We start from the raw sequence: 18,803 nt of genomic DNA, 5'->3' as shown, positions 1-18,803 counted from the left end.
TCTCTTGTTGAGTCCTCTTGTGGTCGACCTTCTCCCTCTCTTTTTCCCCTTGCTCTCTTGTGGTGGTGGCCGGATTTTATAGAAAGAGGAAGAAGGCTTTTGGGTGGTGTTCATCTTGGAGGATCATCGCCCACACGACGTCCAAGGCGAGGTGAGGAATATGGTAGAAGATCTCAAGGTTATTAGCATACAAAGAAAAGGTATAACTAGTAATTGTTTTCCGCATCATGCTAGTTATTTTTCTTTGTAAGAATTCCAAACTCAAGAGGCATTAGATTCTAGTTTTTTGAATTTGTAATTCATGTTTGTGTTTTTTTTATTTTTCAAATTTGTGATTCGATTGTTCCTTTTGGTTAAACCTAATGTTATTTTAGAAAATTAAATATTTAATTTCATTAAAAGGTTTTGTCGAGGCAGTGGTGGATGCTCCCATGCTCCCATACCCAAGAAGGTCATGTGCCTCACCATGTTTGTCCTGGGAACTGATTTTCGAAATAGATATTTAATTGAATTTGTAACATAGGTTGATTTGGATTAATAGTGTTAAGTTCCGCTTGCGATCTAAGTCTAAACCATTAAGAACAAATAAGTTAAATTTGGAATCAATAATGTTAAGTTCCGTTTGCGATTCCTAATTTAACTTCTAAAGAACACAATAGGCTGTTTAGGAAAGGTTCGACACTTGTACAAAATTTTTATATAGTGGAACCGGTACGATCTTCCTAGGACCAACCAACAATTGGTATCAGAGCAAGGGTTTGCCTTTGTGTGTTTTGTTTTCAAATAGATTATGCATATGTCATACATAATTTAGGCAGGATAATAGTAGGATGTGCTAACTTTGTGGTTGCAGGCTCCAACTATTATCGCATATAGATATTGTGTGTGATTGGACCCTTGGACATGTCAAGGGCATTATTTTTGCGTGTGCATGATTGTATGTAACTAATACAGCAGGAGTTGTATTAGCTCTAGGATTTTAGAATTTTATTTTCGATCTAGATTACATGTACATTCCTTCATGGAATATAGGATCGATATATGTAAAATTCTATTTTTATCGCAGATCATTTCTTTGCAAGGTGTGGTGCTATTGGAGGACCAGAGGCGCAACAGAATAAGAAGCAAGATAGATGCAACAACTCGACTTGATGGCGATGGCCAAAGATGGCAGCAGCTAGGATTGGAGCACACGGAGAACAGTGACAAAAAAGGCCATAATAGTTGGAAAAATTAATTTCTATATTTATTGCTTTTATTTACTGTGATGTGTGTATACATGTGATGTATGCTAGCATAGGTTAAAATTCCTTACCTTAAATAACTAAGTGGGAGAGGAATTTTTAAATAAATTCCACGGTCTCCATTACTGGTTTGTAAGTGATGCAACAAGCTTACGTGTTGGCTTTGAGTGCCTCCCTCCACAACAGATGGGTTTGTTGCGGATCACTAGATCAAACTTCCTTTATGGATGGTTATAGGAAATTATTTAGGAGCGTGTGATCTTCTCCAACTGAAGGGGCACAATCCTATTTAATGGACTAAGTATCAAGTAATGGTATACACTTAGACGCATTCAATAGTATCCTCCCCAACGGAGTCACTGCTATTGTTTTGCGTGACCAAAGAAATACCAACTATTAATTTGTCATAAAGATAGGTAAAACCCCCCCTTTTACAAATGTTTGAATTTGTAGACGTCCACACTAACGTGGCATACAAAATTCATGGTGTTTGAGGTAATTTAAGGTTGACAAGATAATTAATGGGTAAGACCCTCCTCTTACGAATGTTTAAATTTGTATACATCCACACTAACGTGGCATGCATAATTCCCGGTGTTTGAGGTGTTGGTGAATTTAAATAATATTGTTTGAGGAATCAATATTATTTTAAATTCAAAGTTTTGACCAAATATTTGATCAAAGTAAGGTCAACTATTAATTTTATTTGTCATAAATATAAGTTGACAAGACAATAAAATTAATGGATAAAATCTCCTATTAGAGTTTGAATTTGTATACGTCCACACTAACGTGACATACAAAATTCATGGGGATTTTAAGGTGTTGGTCTTGACCAAATATTTATGTGATTCTTAGGATTTCATATGTTTGTCAATCACCTAACTGTTATACTATAGAATAGACTTAGTAGCCCCAATTAAGATTGGAAACAAAAACTTGGATTCTAAGATTGACCGTCCTCTCAGAACTAAGAACAATATAGGGGTATTTTATTCATTAGTTGTTGAAACATATTTAGTGGTGTTATCTACCGGTACCTGGTGTGTAGATACGGGAGTCACTGATCATGTCTACAATTCATTGCAGGGGTTCTAGGAAATCTGACAACTATATGAAGAGAAAATCACCATGGGCACTGCTGTGAAAGTAGCAGCTGTTGCAGTGGGAGATGTTTATCCTTCGATAGGAATAAAACATGAATTTTTGAGAAATTATCTTTACGTACCAAGTTTAGAAATAACTAGTTTTCAGTTTCTAAACTATTCAAAGAACTTGATATTCTGTCTCTTTTAATAACAAAGTTATTATCAATAAAAAGAGGGAAGTTATCTGTTCTGGTACGATGGCTGGCAATTTATAAATCCAATAACTCCCATAATGCAACAAATGGAAATTAATAACATATCTTCTAACTCTAATAAGAGAAAGCAACCTTCGGAAATGAACCAATCATATGTTTGGCATCTAAGGCTAGGTTATATAAACTTGAGTAGGATTCAAAGGATAATAGCCGATGAACTTTTGGGTTCATTTCTAGTTGAAATCTTTCCAACCTGCGAGTCTTACTTGAAAGGAAAAATAACCAAGAAGCTTTTTAAGTCTAAGGGGTATAGAACCAAAGATGTGTTGGAATTGATTCATTCTGATTTGTGTGATCCTATGTTTATCCAGGAAATAGGTGGTTTCGAATATTTTGTCTATTTTATAGACGACCATTCGAGATACAGATACATTTACTTGATGCGCCGTAAGTTTAAGTGCTTTGATTAATTCAAAGAGTACAAGCCTGATGTGGAGAAACGTCAAAGTAAAAGTATCAAGACACTATAGTAAGATCGTAGTGATGAGTACCTCTTAGGAGAATTTAGGAGTAGCTTATCAGAAGTAGGGATTCAATCCCAACTGACTGCACCTGGTACACCCAGACAGAATGGTGTAGTAGAACGAAGGAATATGACTCTTATGGAAATAGTTAGGTCAATGATGAGTTATTCAGAATAACCAATTTCGTTTTGAGGATATACACTGAAAATGGAAGTGAACATAGTACCTTCTAAGTCAGAACCCTCTACTCTCATAGAATTGTAGAATAAGCATAAGCCTAGTCTAAAAGCATATTCAGATTTGGGGTAGTCCATCACATGTGTTGAAGGGAGTCACTGATAAGTTGGAATAGGAGTTCACTTGTTTGTGTGTTATCCTAGAGAAATAAAAGGAGGTTTATAGTCCTAAAAGTCAGAAGGTCATTATTAGCATCAATGGCCGATTTTTAGAAGAGGACTATGTAATGAACCATAAGCCCATAAGTAAATTTGTTCTTAAAAAAATTGTCACACCCTGAGAAAGATCCTGTCCGAAGAAATTTTGGCAGCACCTCCCCTGTACGAGTGACAATCTGAAGCATTTATACAAAGCCCTAAGGGCCACATATACCTCGGCCAACAAGGCCGGAAATACCAACAAACAAATAAGTAAACAACCACGCAGTTATATATGTAGCAGCCCACTCGACTGTACAAAAACCAAAGCACAACGGAAAATAACAGAAACCAAATACAAACCCAGACACTGACTGCTAGCCGGCTAGGCTTACACAACCATCAACCAATACAAAATACACTCCAGAAATAAAACCGGAACACAAGCTAAATACACAAGTTCATATACCAAAATAAAAGTAAACAAAATGTGGAGACAGATCTTCCGAGGTGACGTGGGGACTGTTAGTTAGAGCCCTAGAGCCAATCATTTGATGATTGTATGGACTCATGTATATCATATTCTTGTATATTAATAAAGGCATTTGTTTGGTTATTATACTTAATTGTATTAGTGTCAAATAAACTAAGTATAATAGCGTCCTTGAATAGAAGGTTCATACCTATATCAATCGATTAGTTGAATCGATAGTGAGATGATATAGGGAACACTACTCTAAATCATTCCTAGTCGAGTATTAACATTCAGGGACAATGTTAATGCAATAAGACTAGCATGTAGGTCAGCTCGATGACTTGATCTCACAAGTCATGGATATGGAGATATCAAGTTGACACATGGGTATGCATTGGAGAATGTATACTGAATGACCCGCCATGAGAAAGTATCATGGATCGTTATATGAGTGTCATATACTTTCTCATGTGGCTATTAGTATGACTATTAGTTCTTAGACCTGAAGTCACCATGGATCCCTACATAAGGAGTTATGTACTTTAGTTTCGTCAAACGTCACCCGTAACTGGGTGGACTATAAAGGCGATTACTGGGTATGTAACGAATTATGCAGAGGGATGTGAGTGATGTAGATGGGATCTATCCCTCCCATATGACGGGAGCGACATCGCTATTCTTGATAGAGTGAGACCACTAAGTGCATGGCCATGCCCAAATGAGTCAACATTAGATGTTGAGCTCATTTGATCGACTGCGACTACTTGAAGTTCAAGATTTAGATTGATTAGAGGATGACACGGTCTATGCCTCACATTGATCAATCTAGATGTCTAGGATAGAAGGACATTTGTCACATATTGTGAGGAGTCACAATTAGTAGTCACAAGGTGATGTTGGATCTCAACATTCTTGTAACTTGGGTAGTAATGATGTGTTGCTAGATACCGCTCATTACTTATGCTCCTAAATGGGTTTAGGGCATTGCCAACGTTACAAGAACCTATAGGGTCACACACTTAGGACAATTAGATGGAGATTTGGTTCATATGATGAACCAAGAGGATTAGATTCATTTGATGAATCATATTGGATTAAGAGTAATCCAAATTGGGCTAATTGAGTTGGACTCAAGTTGATTCATGTTTAAATCAACTTAATTTAATGAATTAGATTCATTATATTAAGTTGGCTTGAATCATATGGTTGGATTAGATCAACCATGAGAGAAATTTGATCAAGTTTGACTTGATTTGAGAGGAAGAGAAAAAGTCATGTTTGACTTGACTTTTTGCCACATCACTAGTGAGTTGGCAAGATGTGGACCAATAGGATTGCTCCACATCATCAATGTGTGCCACCTCATGGAGGTTACAAGCCTCCATAGCATTTAATGTGGCCGGCCCACATTAAATGAGGAGGTTACACATGTTGCCATGTCATTTAGTGAGGTGGCAATATGTGGACCAATGGTGTTGATCCACATCATCCTAGAGTGCCACCTCATGGGGGTTACAACTCTTAATGGTTTCATATTAATTGCAATTAATGCAATTAATTTGGTGGTTTTACCATGGAGAGTGGCCGGCCACTTTGGGTGTGAAGGAGAATTTGATTTTTCATTCAAGTGGTGCATCTTCTTCCTCCTTCCTCTCAAGCTCTCCCTCTCCCTCTCCTCCTTACTTGGCCGAACCTTACCAAGGTGCTAGCACACCTTTGTGTGAGGTTTTCTCCACCTAAGTTGTCCGTGTGGATACTTCTAGAGGACCGGCGCTTGACGGTCTTGAGATCCGACAACACCTTGGAAGAGCGGGATTCGCGTAGGGCGCGCATCAAGGGTAAACACTTTTTCCTCGTAGATCTAAGTAGTAGATCAGTTTTTGAACTCGTACAAGAAATAGTTTTTCGAATTTTGTATACGAATCTTTGCACGGATCTACGGCTTTGGGTCTTTCGGGGTTTCTGCGACGCGAAAAAGCGGTTTTTGCGGCTCGAAGAACCCAACAGTGGTATCAGAGCCACGTGCAAAGACTTGTACGAGTTAGTTTTTGGTTTTTGGAAAACAAAAAGCTTCTGTGATTTTCTGTAAAAATTCAATTTTTATGTTTTTATGGGTAATTTTTCCTTATAGGCGAAGCACAAGTGTCTCGGCACTTGTAGGCTTCGGCTATCGGGAAGAATTTTCCCAAACGGCTTCGTTTCGACCCAAAATCTTTTGGGACAGCGGACTCGGGTGCCTTTAGATCGCAAAAGAGCAACTCACGATGGTTAGATCGTGGGTAGGGGCGCTGCCCCTAACCCCGCAAGGGGATTTGCTCCGCGATCGCACCCGAAATCGCTAAAAACGAACCCGTCGGGAAGATTTTTCCGAAACGGTAATGTCTCGGCCCAAATCGTTTTGGGACAGCGGGTTTGGGTGCTGTTGGATCGCAATGGGACCCTCGCGATGGTTAGATCGCGGGTAGGGGCGCTGCCCCTGGCCCCGCAAGGGGATCCGTTCCGCGATTGCGCCCGAAACCGCTAACCGGGACCGCCGGGAAATTTTACTTGTAAAATTGTAAAAAATTATTTTAAAATTACAGAAAATAAGAAAATATATAATTTTAAATTATATATTAATTTTGTGATAGTCATGGCCCAAAACCCAATATGATTGGTTGTGTTGTAATTCATAATACGGCCTGCATGCCGTGATGTGTTTTCGCGTGTTGTATTTATTTTATTATTCGCGACCTGCGCGTCGTGCCTCGTCTTTTATTCTTGTTGTAAATTAGATTTAGACTCGAATGTAACTCGAGTTTCAAATTGTAATGTACAAATTGGAGCGGTGGAGGGTCCACACGAGACGGAGTTCCGAGGCGGGCACGAGCAACACAAGGTGGTCAAAGGGAGGAGCTTGGAGAAGCTGTTGACCCTAGGTTGACCATTCGATCTTCTCATTGGCTTGAGAAGATCGTAGTAGGGCCATGACTAAATCACAAATAGATTAATTAATTAATTATTATGTATCTGATGCATGTTTAATAGTTAATTAATTAATTAGTGCCTTAACGATTAGATTAGATCTAAGTCGTGCACATGATGCACCCTTGCGATTAGATTAGATCTAAGTCATGCACAAGATGCATCCTTCTCGATTAGATTAGATCTAAATCGAACCAACTCTAAATGTCTAACCATGCCGTGATACCTATCACTACCTCGATCACATGTATTGTTGAATCTGCCAAAGCAGAGCAATACATATTATCTTGGTAGGGTACGGAGGGACAATCTTGGTCCCGCCTATCAACGCATGGGTGAATACAAACTCAATTAGATTGAGTATTCCTAGTTACTCGGTTGGATCGAGTCAACTATAGGCATTATTCCAACGGTTGGAAAAGAATAGGTCAAAATCACATCTATATTAACTCTCGGGCGTATTAGCCAAAGCTAACTCGAGTTTTAATATAAATGCGGATATTGATTCTATATACAAGAGTTGCATAGAGATGTAATTGGTAATCGTTACCTACCGATCATACTAAGCCTTGGGCGTATTAGCCAAAGCTAACTCAAGGGTTAGTATGATGTGGATCTTGTCCCACAAGAATTATAGAATTCAGTGGGAGCATCATTTAATTAAAGGCCTAATTAAATGATTTTAAAAGAATATGATATTTATTTCTGCAAATTTTTCTGTTGTAGATAACCATGACGTCAAATACGAACACTTACTCCCTGCGATCTGTCCTTGAGAAGGACAAGCTCAACGGAGCGAATTTCCTAGACTGGTACAGGAACTTGAGAATAGTTCTCACCCAGGAGCATAAGATGTACGTTCTGGAGCAGCCTATTCCTGAGGCTCCTCCTGCCAATGCCCCGCGAGCCGACAAAGATGCTTATAAGAAGCATCAAGACGACGCATTAGATGTGTCCTGTCTAATGCTCGCGACCATGAACTCAGAGCTTCAGAAGCAACATGAGTTGATGGGCGCTTACGATATGGTTGAGCATCTTCGCCAACTATATCAGGGACAAGCGAGGCATGAGAGATTTGAGATCTCGAAGGCACTGTTTCAGTGCAAGATGTCAGACGGGGCTCCTGTAGGTCCTTATGTACTCAAGATGATTGGGTACATAGAGAACCTACAAAGACCGGGGTTACTTGAGGGCACACAGTTGATCTTTGCCCCACGATTATAAGATAGGTATAGTGAATATTACATGAGCATAGAAATGAAAAGATTTAGAGATACAGGGTATAACTGCTGAGATTAACCTTAAGAAGGTTAAGCCCATTCGATGATCCGAAGCACAAGGGCAAGGGCAAGCCCAAAGGCAAGGGAAAGTCCCAAGCCAAGGGCAAAGGCAAGGCATTGAAGCCTAAAGGAGGGGTCGCCAAGGATGCTACCTGCTTCCACTGCGGTCAGACCGGACACTGGAAAAGGAACTGTAAGGTATACTTGGATGATCTTAAGAAGAAGCGAAGTGAGACTTCCACTTCAGGTATATATGTTATAGAAGTCAATCTATCTATTTCTACATCATGGGTATTAGATACTGGATGTGCTTCTCACATTTGTACTGATGTGCAAGCGCTGAGCATTGACAAAGGGCGAGTGGACCTACGAGTAGGCAATGGAGCACGGGTTGCTCCTGTTGCTTTTTCTATCTCTGCCCTCCGGGCTTGTACTAGATTTAGATGATTGTTGTTATGTGCTGCTCTTACTAAGAACATAGTTTCAGGTTTCTTGTTTAGACAAGAAAGGATACTCTTTATAATAAAAGACAAATGTTGTTCTTTATTTGAAAGATATGTTCTATTGTAGTGCACCACTAATAAACGGACTCTATATTCTAGATCTTGAGAGCCCTATCTATAACATTAGTACCAAGAGGTTCAAGTCAAATGACATGAACCAAACATACCTCTGGCACTGTCGCTTAGGTCATATAAATGACAAGCGCTTATCCCAGCTCCATAAGGATGGTTTGCTGGACTCATTTGATTTAGAATCATATGAGATATGTGAGTCATGCCTATGAGGCAAGATGACCAAGACCCCCTTTAGTGGGCATAGCGAGAGAGCAACTGATTTGTTATGACTCATACATAGTGATGTATGTGGCCCTTTCAATGTTGCTGCTAGAGGCGGTTATAGGTACTTCATCACATTTACTGATGATTTCAGTAGATACGGTTATGTGTACTTGATGACACATAAGTCTGAATCCTTTGAAAAGTTCAAAGAATTCAAGAATGAAGTACAGAACTAGCTTGGCAAGAGTATTAAGGTACTTCGATCAGATTGAGGTGGTGAATACTTAAGCCATGAGTTTCGTGACTACTTAGCTGAGTGTGGGATTTTATCTCAACTCACTCCTCCTGGAACACCACAGTGGAATGGTGTATCCGAAAGGAGGAATCATACCTTATTAGATATGGTGCGATCTATGATGAGTCACACAGATCTTCCGACATATCTATGGGGATATGCTCTAGACACGACAGTTTTCATACTCAACCGAGTTCCATCAAAGGCCGTGATAAAGACACCATATAGGATATGGACTGGGAGAGATGCCCAGGTGTCTTTCATGAGGATTTGGGGTTGTGAGGCTTACGTACGACGTCAAGTCTCAGATAAATTAGAACCCAAATCCGACAAGTGCTATTTCATCGGATATCCCAAGGAAACTAAGGGATATTACTTCTACATTCCCAGTCAGCACAAGGTAGTTGTGGCAAAGACTGGGGTCTTTCTAGAAAGGGATTTTGTTTCTAGAAAGACTAGTGGGAGCACGTTCGATCTTGAAGAAGTTCAAGATGCGAACAATAGCAATAATGCCTCGATGGAAATTGAACTGGAACCACAAAGTGTTGTGGATGATGTTGTTCCACAAGGAGTTGAGGAACAACAACCAGTTCAAGTAGACATACCTCTTCGCAGGTCTGATAGGGTACGTCGTCAGCCTGAGAGATATTCATTTCTCGTGTCTGACCATAATGACGTTGTGCTCATAGAGGATGAGCCTAACACCTATCAGGAAGCTGTGATGAGACCAGATTCCGAGATATGGCGGATGGATATCAAAAATCGCGTTTCTGAATGGAAACATACTCGAGGATGTGTACATGACACAACCTGAGGGTTTTTGTAGTTCCACAGCCATAGGATCTATCATGTATGCCATGTTATGTACTCGACCTGATGTCTCGTATGCTATGAGCATGACGAGCAGATACCAGTCAGATCCAGGTGAAAGTCACTGGATAGCGGTCAAGAATATTCTTATGTACTTGAGAAGGACTAAAGAATATTTCTTGATATATGGAGGCGATGATGAGCTAGCTGTAAAGAGTTACAGTGATGCTAGCTTCCAGACCGACCAGGATGATTAAAAATCGCAGTCGAGGTTCGTGTTTTGCTTGAATGGTAGTGCTATGAGCTAGCATAGTTCACAGCAGTTCTACAACGTTTCCATCTCATTCGAGAGATTATCGATAGAGGAGATGTGAAGATTTGCGGAGTACCTACAGAGGCTAACATTGCAGATCCCTTGACCAAGGCTTTGGCACAGAGAAAGCATGATGGTCACACTAGGTCTTTAGGCTTTAGAGCCTATACTGATTGGCACTAGTGCTAGTGGGAGATTGTTAGTTAGAGCCCTAGAGTCAATCATTTGATGATTGTATGGACTCATGTATATCATATTCTTGTATATTAATAAAGGCATTTGTTTGGTTATTATACTTAATTGTATTAGTGTCAAATAGACTAAGTATAATAGCGTCCTTGAATAGAAGGTTCATACCTATATCAATCGATTAGTTGAATCGATAGTGAGATGATATAGGGAACACTACTCTAAATCATTCCTAGTCGAGTATTAACATTCAGGGACAATGTTAATGCAATAAGACTAGCATGTAGGTCAGCTCGATGACTTGATCTCACAAGTCATGGATATGGAGATATCAAGTTGACACATGGGTATGCATTGGAGAATGTATACTGAATGACCCGCCATGAGAAAGTATCATGGATCGTTATATGAGTGTCATATACTTTCTCATGTGGCTATTAGTATGACTATTAGTCCTTAGACCTGAAGTCACCATGGATCCCTACATAAGGAGTTATGTACTTTAGTTTCGTCAAACGTCACCCGTAACTGGGTGGACTATAAAGGCGATTACTGGGTATGTAACGAATTATGCAGAGGGATGTGAGTGATGTAGATGGGATCTATCCCTCCCATATGACGGGAGCGACATCGCTATTCTTGATAGAGTGAGACCACTAAGTGCATGACCATGCCCAAATGAGTCAACATTAGATGTTGAGCTCATTTGATCGAGTGCGTCTACTTGGAGTTCAAGATTTAGATTGATTAGAGGATGACATGGTCTATGCCTCACATTGATCAATCTAGATGTCTAGGATAGAAGGACATTTGTCACATATTGTGAGGAGTCACAATTAGTAGTCACAAGGTGATGTTGGATCTCAACATTCTTGTAACTTGGGTAGTAATGATGTGTTGCTAGATACCGCTCATTACTTATGCTCCTAAATGGGTTTAGGGCATTGCCAACGTTACAAGAACCTATAGGGTCACACACTTAGGACAATTAGATGGAGATTTGGTTCATATGATGAACCAAGAGGATTAGATTCATTTGATGAATCATATTGGATTAAGAGTAATCCAAATTGGGCTAATTGAGTTGGACTCAAGTTGATTCATGTTTAAATCAACTTAATTTAATGAATTAGATTCATTATATTAAGTTGGCTTGAATCATATGGTTGAATTAGATCAACCATGAGAGAAATTTGATCAAGTTTGACTTGATTTGAGAGGAAGAGAAAAAGTCATGTTTGACTTGACTTTTTGCCACATCACTAGTGAGTTGGCAAGATGTGGACCAATAGGATTGCTCCACATCATCAATGTGTGCCACCTCATGGAGGTTACAAGCCTCCATAGCATTTAATGTGGCCGGCCCACATTAAATGAGGAGGTTACACATGTTGCCATGTCATTTAGTGAGGTGGCAATATGTGGACCAATGGTGTTGATCCACATCATCCTAGAGTGCCACCTCATGGGGGTTACAACTCTTAATGGTTTCATATTAATTGCAATTAATGCAATTAATTTGGTGGTTTTACCATGGAGAGTGGCCGGCCACTTTGGGTGTGAAGGAGAATTTGATTTTTCATTCAAGTGGTGCATCTTCTTCCTCCTTCCTCTCAAGCTCTCCCTCTCCCTCTCCTCCTTACTTGGCCGAACCTTACCAAGGTGCTAGCACACCTTTGTGTGAGGTTTTCTCCACCTAAGTTGTCCGTGTGGATACTTCTAGAGGACCGGCGCTTGACGGTCTTGAGATCCAGCAACACCTTGGAAGAGCGGGATTCGCGTAGGGCGCGCATCAAGGGTAAACACTTTTTCCTCGTAGATCTAAGTAGTAGATCAGTTTTTGAACTCGTACAAGAAATAGTTTTTCGAATTTTGTATACGAATCTTTGCACGGATCTACGGCTTTGGGTCCTTCGGGGTTTCCGCGACGCGAAAAAGCGGTTTTCGCGGTTCGAAGAACCCAACAGGGACCAGCAGACAGGATACTCCAAGCGACACCATAAACAACCTGGTACCTGAAAAAAAATAGTGTCCACGGGGGTGAGTTCAACGACTCAGCGAATACCAATAGACATGCCTAGTAAGATATATCTAACAGCAATAAACATGGAATACAGCTTCCTAATCATATATATATATGAAAGATGCAAAACTGAAAGATAACTGAGGAAGCTGTACTCACCAGGAACTCCTATCCAGACAAAAGGATCGTCAAACCGAAAGTGCCCTAAATCCTGTATGCATGTTAAACATATGCATCCAACCAAATGTAGCAAATAAATGCTGCAAACACAATCACAAGAAATAAATGCATCAATGCATATGATGTCAATGATGCGTCCTGGTCACCCCTGACGCCAGTCAGTCATCTCACACATAAATGGTGAGACCGAGTGGGTAGGGTTGTGACAACCGTGCACTCTGTTGTCACTGCTCCTGATGAGTGACCGAGTGGACGGGATGCTGTCGTAGTACACCTATCCTCCTACCCCAAATCATAAATGGGGGAGCGCAATGCTCTCAACTCTCGGTACACAATGACGGGGAGGAATCCCTGCCGGCTAACACGTTGTGTCACACTACCCATGAGCGGACCAACGTAGCCAAACAAAGTCCCTGCTGCAACACACTCTGCCTGAATCGACCACTAACCCATGAGTGGTGGTGTGTGCAGATCCATGTAACTGGCGATGTGCTCAACAATAATGGAGTCGACTATCTCACAGCATGCAATCATGATGCATGACACTAAGCATGACAATATCCTGATCAGCATAGAAAAATCCATATATATATAATATGGGTACCAAAGTATCAGTAAGTCAAATCCACGGGTCTAGGGTATACAGGTCCTCTATGATATAAAAACCTAGATCCTGAACATATCCCTCTCCATAACATATGTACCAACAATATGCATTGATCAAAGAACAAGGGTCGAGGTACACCAATCAGATATGATATACAAAATATAGGTACACAAGTCAGGTATGGTATAAAAACCTAGATATCAGATAATCTAGTTACACATGCCAGAAATAAAATCCAGAACCTAGTCCTAACCTCAGTAAAGCATGGTATGTCACTTACTCTAGGAACTAAGGTACTCATGACAATAATCACGAGGTATAAACATGGGTACCTAACAAGCGACAAAACAGAACATGCTATGGATATCAAACTGACATACCAAAGACAATCATGACTATTGCTTGTAGCTATAAAATACTATGCATATCCAATTGACAATATCATAAAAGATAAGTCAAGAGGTACCCACCTCCAATAACAGGTCCAATCCAGTCAAATCCAACGTCGAGATGCTCGTCTCGAATCAGAGTCCTGTAATACATAATATCCAGATTTAGCTAATTTCATATAAATAAATTAGCTAAATCAAATCCTTGAGAAACTATCATAAATCCAGATCCAATTATAAACCCTAATTGGATCATCTAACTCCTCAATTGACTTAACTAATCCATTCGAATTTGGACTTGCAATAAGCATAACCAATCATAGTAATTGACCCAATTTAGCCCTGATTCAACACATATATCAAATTCAAACCTGAATTCAAACAACCTTTAAACTAACTTACCCAAATCCAATCGACTTTGTTGTTGACTCACTCGAAGATACTTGCCGCCATATGATCGAGCAAGATGGTGTTTGTTGTCTTCCCAAATCAAATACCCAAAATCATCAATTGTTGGTCGGCATTCAATAGGTCCATAATGCTACTAAATGGATCTGCAAACCCACTGCAAATCAGATGAGTACAACCATCGATCAAGTAGGAAGGAAAACAAAGACAAAAGAGCCTCACCATACTTGCTGAAAACCACCTACCTCACACTTACAAATCGGATCATGAAGAGGAAGTTCTAGCATCGATCCTTCTCTGGCAACCAAAACACCCGGCGATAGATACAGGTGTTGGTGCGTCTCACTGGTGGTGTCCGAAAGTGAACAGAATCTAGGGCACGGCCAAGTGGAGGCTCGGATGAGGCATCGACGCCAGGGTAGAGCAATGGCGAGCCTCAAGGAAAGAAGAAAAAATTGACCTTGTCGCCGGCTCACACTCTAAACGTTGTTGCCTGGCAATCAATAGAACAACCCCTCCACTACCGACCCGGTATCGCGTGAAGAACACCAGACGACGATCGACTGAGAGGAGGAGAAGGGAAGTGACACAAATGCTTCGGCCTCACGAGGGCTTCACCGGCCGAGAAGATATGCCCCGGCGACGAAAGGGCGAGAAGTGGAAGTAGACGAGAATCGGCAGAGGCTTGGACTCCTTGGCTGATCACCCTTGTACACGAAGGAGAAGGAAGAGGCGTGAGGCTTGGCCACCGCTCTTGTACCGGAGGGGAAGGAGATGAAGGCTCGGTGCCGCACAGAGGAGAGGATCGGGATGGTGAGGAAGGGAAGAGGAATCAGCGTCGGCTAGGTCACGCGGGAGAGAAAAAGAAAAAGCTAAAAGAAAAAGAAAAAACAAAAAGAAAAAATCAACTTTTCCTCATTAAAATAGGGTAGCCTAAACAGGCTTTCCCGGGACCCAATATCTATCCCCGTAACTTCTTCCATACGAGTTCCGAAAAATTCCCTTATCATTATTCGCCATTTTCTGTTATTTTACAAAAATAATAGAGGACACGTCTAATCTAGTTCCAACTGTACAAGATGAAATATCACAAGAAACTGCAACACGTATCACAAATGATACACAATTACAGACAGTGTCTCATCGTAGTGAGAGGGTTGTGACGCAACATGAAAGATTTATGTTTTGGGAGAGTCTTTGGACTTGATCCCTAGTGAACATGAACCTGATCCCTAGACATATGACGAAGCACTCTAAGATAAAGGTGCAGCATCTTGGCGAAGAGCAATGAATACAGATTTAGAATATATGTATTATAATAAAGTCTGGGAGCTTGTAGAACCACCAAATGGTGTGAAAGTCATTGGGTGTAAATATGTCTACAATAGGAAATGAGGGATAGACAGGAATGTGGAAACTTTCAAAGCAAGGCTTGTTAAAAAAGGAAACTTTTTCACCGGTAGTCATGCTCAAGTCCATCCAGATTCTTTTATCTATTGCTGCTCATATGGATTATGAGATTTAGCAAGTGGATGTCAAGACAGCTTTCCTTAATGGAAGTCTTGAAGAAAACATCCATATAAAGCAACCAGAAGGGTTCATTGTAAAGAGCAAAGAGCATCTTGTGTGCAAGCTCAATCAATCTATGGACTGAAGCAAAGCTTCAAGGCCTTGGAACATCCGGTTTAATGAAGTAATCTAGTCATATAGATTTATTCAGTGTCCGGATGAGTCTTGTGTATATAAGAAGTGTGATGGAAGCATGGTGGTATTTCTTGTACTATAAGTAGATAACATTTTTGATAGTTGGAAACAATATCAAAGTGTTGTCGGAAGTAAGGGTATGGTTGCCCAAGTAATTCAATATGAAGGACTTGGGAGAATGCACACACATTCTCGAAATCAAAGGGATTGCAAGAAAAAAAATGTTGTGCTTATCCCAAGCTTCATATAACAAGCTCATTTTAGCATGCAAGACTCCAAGAAAGGTTTTATACTTTTTAAACATGGAGTAGCTTTATCTAAAGAGATGTCTCCGAAGACATCAAAGAAGATAGAGTACATGAAGGCAGTTCCTTATGCTCTGGCTATCGGAAGCCTAATGTATGCTATGAACGAGACCGAATATCTGTTTTACCATGGGCATGGTTAGCAAATATCGAAGTAACCCAGGACCGAGACACTAGACTGCCGTAAAGCATATATTAAAGTACCTTAGAAGCACTAGAAATTATATGCTAGTTTACTAGGCAATTAATTTGATCCCTGTGGGTTACACGGATTTTGACTTCCAATCAGATAGGGACAATAGTAAGACGACCTTGGGGTTTTGTGTTTACTTTAGGAAGTGAAGCCATAACAATGGAGGAGTGTTAAGCATAGTTATTTTTTGGACACACTAGAGAAGCTGAGTATATGGCAGCCTCTGAGGCAACCATAGAAGCTATATGGCTCAGAAACTTCATAGTGGACTTAGACATGATTTTTGGTTTGTCCAAAATTATTACAATTTTTGTAATAATATTAGTGCAATAGCAAACTTGAAGGAACCATAAGTCCATAAGGCAAGTAAACACAATAGAGCGCAAGTACCACCCAATACGAGACATCGTATAATAAGAAAAAGTTGTTGCAAGCCTAGATTACATCAGATGATAGCCTGAGAGATCCTTTCACTAAGACCCTTAAGGCAAGAGCTTTTGATGGGCATGTTAAAGGGTTGGGAATCAGATGTATGATAGTAGATATGACAGCTTAGTCTTTTAGTATAAGTGGAGATTGTTAGAGTGTATACTAAAAGCCTAACTTTTTGTAAACATTTATTTAGAAATAAAGAATCACAACGGTCAAATACCTACATTTATATGCTAAGTGTAGTTGTTCAATTAATTTATATTGTAGATAACATGGTGTGTAGTCTCACACACAGAAGATCATGTTATCAGTTCTTTATAAATCATAAACAGTTACTCACGACTAAGATGGAAAGGAACAAACCGTTGGAATAGTCGTAGTGTAATTAAGTATTAGTTTATCTTGACTAATAAATTACACTAGTACACTCTGAGTGTATTGAGTAGGACCATTTAAGGTAAGTTCTTTTTGTACTGACTTAATAAAAGAATAAGAACTTAGTTATTATGGAAGTGTGTGCTCTTAATCCTAATATAATAACAAGCATATATATTTAGTATTTATTTCTTTAACTTATCAAAGGGTGAGATTTAGCTCGATAAATCAATAGGCCCGATAAGTTCAGAAATGATATTACTTATAGTGTGTGTTATTGATTATAGAAGGGAACTGTGTCCTAGTAATCTAGGTTGAGAATGTCTCCAAGAGGAGCTCATAAGGATTGTCATGTTAAACCCTGCAGGTGGACTTAGTCCGACATGACAATGAGGTTGAGTGGTACTACTCTTGGACTAAGACATTAATTAAAGTGAGTTGTCAGTAACTCGATTAAATTAATGGGCATTCGATATCTTAAACATAGGGAGACTAACACACTCATGATAAGAAGGAGCCCATAATGTAATTTGGGATTGGTGCAGTAGTGCAATAATAACTCTCTAGTGGAATGAGTTATTATTGATGAACTTGAGTTGTGTGTTCGAGGCGAACATGGGATACTCAAGCTCATCGAAAGGCGAAAACTAATTTCTCCTCTAGGTCCTTGTCGTAGCCTCATTAGTGCCTCATAGTTCACCCATGAAAGCTCTTCTTGGTGTCCAAGAGGGGGCCTACCCATGGCTTGGTGACCAAGCCATAGGGGCCGGCCAAATACCTTCACGAAGGTGCCGACCCTTTGCTTGGTGTCCAAGCAAAGAGGGGTCGGCCATAATAAATTCAAATAGGAGGGGTGTTTTGAATTTTTAAAATATTCTCTTTGTAGAAAACTACAAGTTTTAAAAGAGAGATTTTAAAATATAAATCTTTTCTTATTTGAATTAGGCCACATGGTTTAAAAGAAAGTTTAAAAGTTTTAAAACTTTCCTTTTTAAACCATCCTCATGGTTTTAAGAAAAAAGGAAGAGAAGTTTTAAATTTAAAAATTTTCTATTTTGTAACCATGTTAAAAAAGGAAATTTTATAAGAGAGGTTTTAAATTTTAAAACTTGGTTTTAATTTTAAAACTTTTCTTTTTTAACATCCACATTAGGAAATTAAAAGAGAGCTTGTAAAATTTTATAAGAGCTTTCCTTCTTTACTTATAAAATTTTTATAAAAGTATTTCCTTCCTTTTAAGGGGCCGACCACCCTTTCTTGGTGCCCAAGCAAGGGGTCGGCCAATCAATAAATCATCCAATCAATGATTTGATGATTGAATCAATCAAGAGGAAAGAAAAGGAAAAATAAAAAGGAAAAAGGAAAAACAAGAGGATGATTTTAATTTTTTGTAAAAAAATCATTCCTTATTTGCCTTGAGCAAGTAATATAAAAGAAGGGGAGGAGAGACCTCATAAATTATCAATTCTTATTCTATTGTTGAGTCCTCTTGTGGTCGGCCCTCTCCCTCTCTTTTTCCCCTTGCTCTCTGTTGTTCTCTTGTGGTGGTGGCCGGATTTTACAGAAGGAGGAAGAAGGCTTTTGGGTGGTGTTCATCTTGGAGTATCGTCACCCATACGACGTCCAAGGCGAGG

This window comes from Zingiber officinale, chromosome 1B (assembly GCF_018446385.1).
Source record: "Zingiber officinale cultivar Zhangliang chromosome 1B, Zo_v1.1, whole genome shotgun sequence".
Classification (NCBI taxonomy): Eukaryota; Viridiplantae; Streptophyta; class Magnoliopsida; order Zingiberales; family Zingiberaceae; genus Zingiber; species Zingiber officinale.
Note: the sequence above shows the minus strand (reverse complement) of the source record.